The sequence below is a fragment of the Aulostomus chinensis genome, chromosome 3 (genome assembly GCF_037954235.1).
Source record: "Aulostomus chinensis isolate RoL2024-O1b breed Wild chromosome 3, RoL_Achi_v1.0, whole genome shotgun sequence".
NCBI lineage: Eukaryota > Metazoa > Chordata > Actinopteri > Syngnathiformes > Aulostomidae > Aulostomus > Aulostomus chinensis.
This window is the reverse complement of record NC_141322.1, coordinates 13255447-13260173: the sequence shown is the minus strand read 5'-3', so window position 1 is coordinate 13260173 and position 4727 is coordinate 13255447. Positions and strand designations below refer to the sequence as shown.

Sequence of the window (4727 nt, the reverse complement as noted above, 5' to 3'; positions counted from 1 at the left end):
ACTTGTCAGTAATATATTTTATATTCTGTATGTATTGGGGTGATCAACCCACCAGTAGATAGTTTGTATCAAAAGATGTACATATATTCATCAAAACTTGACCCGGAGTGGATGGTTTAATGATTTCAGATTTTGTTTTTTGTGTGAAAACACACAGTGATACTTGTCATCACACATAAACACATTTGGTAAAAGATCTTTTATGATGTGAATTGCCCTCTCAGTTGCTTGGCTAAGTCTAGCCCAGACAGCCCAGGTCATCACGTGTGCTGAGCCACTTCTGAACATTTCCAGGTGCAGCTGAGGTCAGGCAATGTTGGAAAGCCATGCAGAAGCAGGCAATGTCCGCCAATGAGAAACCCTGCCCTGCAATCAAGAGGCTGTGATCAGGGTGGATTTAAGGTGGAGTGGTGCGTCAGCTTGTTCCTTTGCACTGCCCTCTGCCAGCTAAAAGAAGGTGGTGTCCATCCGGTCGTCCACCAGCATAGCGAGAGTACGGCCAGTGGTTTTGGGCGATGAGCAGCTTGAAAAGTAAGCGTGCTGCATTTCCCCCACCCTCTATGGGGTGCATGTGCTTCACCTTCATCTGTACATTGAGGACATCTTTCCATATGAGGGTGAAGCCTAACTCGAATGGCTGCCTATTGTGGCTATCGATGGTGTGGGCAATAGGGCAGGACATGAGCTGTGGCAGCACTTTTCTGAGTGAAGAGTGCATGTGAATGGTGAGCAGCACCAAATTGCGCAGCAGGCCGTGGAGCACCTAAGGGGTCTGAGGTGGCTGTGCTGGGTTTAATCACAATGTCTTGGAGAACTCTGTGATTCTGGCCCAGTGCTGTGTTTAGGCTGACTGGTTTGGTTTGGGTGGAGAGGCTGCTGTTGACTGGCAGGTCCAGGTCATCTTATGGAACCAGCCAACTCCTCCACAGTCACTTTCAACTCATGGAGTCTCTTCATGATGTCATCCTCAGAGCTTGAACTGCTGGGTCATTGGACTTTACATGGTACATGGACATGGCAGAGGATAGTAAGCACACAGAAAGACAATCAAAGAACAAAAAAAATCAGTGGCCACAGATTTCTTCCGGGTCAGCAGTCCTACCTCATCACTGGTGTGGTCTGAGTTGCCCAGGGGGGCGTTAAGGGTCGAGCAATGAATGAATCGCTCTGACAGACAGGTGCAGGATGGACGTAAATAGAAAAATACAAGAAGAGACCAAAAGTAAAGAGATGAGAGCAAATAATAAAATCAGGGTGTGGTCAAGAGCTGTGACCTCCCTCATCGTCATTGGTGGCACATCCACAAACAGACAGGGCGCACAGTGGAGGAACTGATGAGCTTTTTCAATCACTGCACCAACAGAGTAATCAAAGCGAAGGCCAGGATCTTCGTGCAATCAAAATAATGAAATGTTGCTCTCAATAATTGTACAGTAAGTTGCTTCCTGCAGTGGTACCAAAACAAAATGGTTCTCTTTGACTTCTGAATACGATGTCGGGATTCGATTTCTCCTTTTTTTTAATCTCAGACTTTCATCTCCAAATTGGGGAACTGAATTGCACTGCTACTGACCTCATTTCAGGCATTTAACTGAAAACAAATTCAAAAATCCCACCGACTTTGAGATGAGGGCAACAAACATTCATCGCAAATATGTCTGGGTTTCAGGACTCATTCCTGCACCATTTTATAATTGTGATATCGCCTAAGCTTAAAACCAGCTAAAATTGTTCTCACATGTCTGAACCTGTTGTGTAATGCGCAATGGTGCAGTGTATCACACTCGGTTATCCTTTGGTAATTCATCTCGGTGGTTATACATTTGTGCTCCGTCAGAGCAAAAGATCTGCCCTGACCCATGCTGGCCTCGCCTCTGACGGTAGTAGCTTTAGACAGCAGGGACAAAGAGAGGGTTACTAAAGAGGGATAGAGGTCACGGCTGTTAAAAGAAAAACCTCCTCCTCTCCAAATTATGACAAGCCAGTACATTAATTCAGCATAGATCTCCATGTTCATTCTTAGGCCTGTGTGATTGTACATGATAGCCTGCTGAAATTTCATTACCACAGTTTGGGTTAACAGAGTGATCTTTATGAATATGTGATGAGGCTATTTCTAATTTCATCAAACATTTCAAATCAGTTTCAAATTTAACAAAATGATGGAAAGGATAGTTACGCGTTGTGCTGATGTCAGCTGATGTTGCAGCTGGAGTGATGATGTTTTTGGCATTGTTTTGGAAGATTTTTAAGAACCAGGTCAGACTCATTTGCTAATTAGTGTTTATATTTGGAGACAGAACAAACATTCCTCAATCAAGCTATTCGATACAAATTCAGGCTTAATTGAACACAGACTGCAACGGTGAATACGAGGGTAGAAAAGAGGAGGGCATCAGACTGGGTAAAGTTTTTCAAGTCTTTGTCCCTCCTCCATTTGCATGCCTAATGAAGCTGAGCAGGAGTTAATAGCGGGTGTAATGACTTCTGACTGGCTGGGCTGTGGGCTGCTGGGACAGGATAGGGCTGCGACTTGTTTCACTGTGGAGCAAGGTGGGCACAGGCCGAGGGGAAGTGTGACTGACAGAGCGTAAGGAAATTTAGCCAGCAATTCATATATGTGTTGCTACACTTGTTTTGTCAAAGATATTGCGGTGTGGTTGCTTATTTCAGAAAAGAAAAGAAGTTTATTTAGAAAGTGTCTCGAGTAGATACCAAAGAGTGCTGCAACAGTAAAAGATAATGGAAATAAAATACAGAAACTGCAGGGCATGTGAGGTGTTTTATGAGAGGAAGCCAGTCAGTTAAAGTAGGAAGACATAAAAACCTACTCAATAAATCATCCAGGTAAAGGAACTATCATTAAGTACGATTTTACTGTTTCACCGAGTGCAACACTATAACATGAATAAAGTTCATGTCATCATTAATCTTGTACTTGCAGTCTGATGCACCCTTTTATACAGTACCTCGATACATCTTCTTCACTTCATACTCTAGAGTATAGCAGTCGTAATTTGAAATATTTGTAACAGTCACATGGCTGCATCCTCTTGTTCCTGGAGAGTTTTCTTTTTGTTTATAATGCACAAATCTGACCTGAGCCAACACAAACGCTCTAAATAATACGAATAAAAGAAGATAATAACCCTCAGCTTTAATTGACACTGTCCAAGAGGTAGGGATTTAACGTTTCTAGTGAGGCTTGACTGCGGATCGTGTTATGTTGAGGGGCGTTTCTTGTTTCATTTAAATACATAAAAGGTATTAGAAATGTCTCTTAATATAATGCACTTAAGATCAACACCCACACCACCTCAATAAAGAACGCACCAAGTAAATTAGCCTCATGTGGTATCTAGAGCTGTGTTTCCCTCAGCCTGTTTTTATGCGCATTCTGAAGTGTCCTTTTGAAAAAAGGGATGGAAACGACAAAGTTAGAATTTAATTTGTCAATTTGAGTTTGTTTTTTTTGTTTTTTTTTACTTAAGAAGGGTTACGGCACAAATTGGGAGATGGAAACATCTGCTGGATAAATTCTCAAGTGGCGAACAGTGAACTCAAACGACGACGTCTTTCCAACATGGATGGTACCAAGAACACCAGATGCATGTGGACTGATGAGGAGACATAATTATCCTCTGTATCATCCATGAACAAAATATCCCTAATGATATGTACCATCTTCTGACAGGTTTAATGTAGCGTTGTTTATCCGCTCCAACCACTCAATGGAAACACCTAATTCGCTTTTCGTTTTTTTTGTTTTTTGCCATCTTTTGGAATGATTGAGATGGAAACCCGATTAATTCAAAAAAGAAGAAAAATTTAAGACTCATAAAAGTAGAATTCATGGCAGAAATGTTATCCTTGACCTTACACTGGTGTTCCAAATCATGGGGCCTGTGGTTTCATCCACTTTATTCCTTTTTTTCTCTGTGCATTATCATTTTCTTTTAAAGCTTGCATTAACTGCAGTTTTATCAATAAGCTCACGTTTGACTCATCTCCATGCTGTGTATAACTGAAAACATGCTGATTTATTTTGAAAAGATAAAATTAAAAAAAAAAAAGATTTCCACCATAACAGTGAGCTTCTACATCCTGATATTTCTCTCTTTCTTCAACCAGGCTGGTTGGTAGAGGAACTCTGCTACAAAACCCCCCTCAAAAATACAAAAACAGTGTCTAAGTGTTGCAGGCAGACACTAGATGGCAAACAAGACATCTCTGCAATCTGTGTAGAAGCCTTGAAAAAGACTATGAACCAACTTAAAGGCTGCGATGATGATGATGAGGAGGATTCACTGCCCCTTTCAACAAGATGGTACCACTCTAGCTTCCGATGATTTGAACATATTATCGCACAACTAATTCTTCCGTATTCATCACACACCTTCATCAGCTCCTTCAATCTCTGGGGGATCAGTCTGTATACCACAGAGCAAAATACACAACTTTAAGATGGACCAAAAATGTGTCAGTCCCAACAGCAAATATTTTCACAGCTGTCTGATTTTTCTTCTCTTCTTTTGCATCTTCAAGCTGATGTGCTTTCCTGCTTTTTTGGCACATTTCACAGAGAATTCAACTTGGCACCATCACCCATACTGGCCACGGTGTGCCAACACTTCTGCTGGCTATGTAGGACACACACACACACACACACACACACACTTACTCTTGATGGCCACAGATGTAGCGGTGACCAGCTCATCTCCACCAGG

General features: G+C 41.9%; 1 pseudogene; it reads right to left on the bottom strand.

Annotated features, from left to right (window-relative positions):
• Window positions 1-238: 238 nt before the first annotated feature.
• On the bottom strand, window positions 239-1107 carry LOC147267739 (aminoacyl tRNA synthase complex-interacting multifunctional protein 2-like; annotated as a pseudogene).
• Window positions 1108-4727: the final 3620 nt, after the last annotated feature.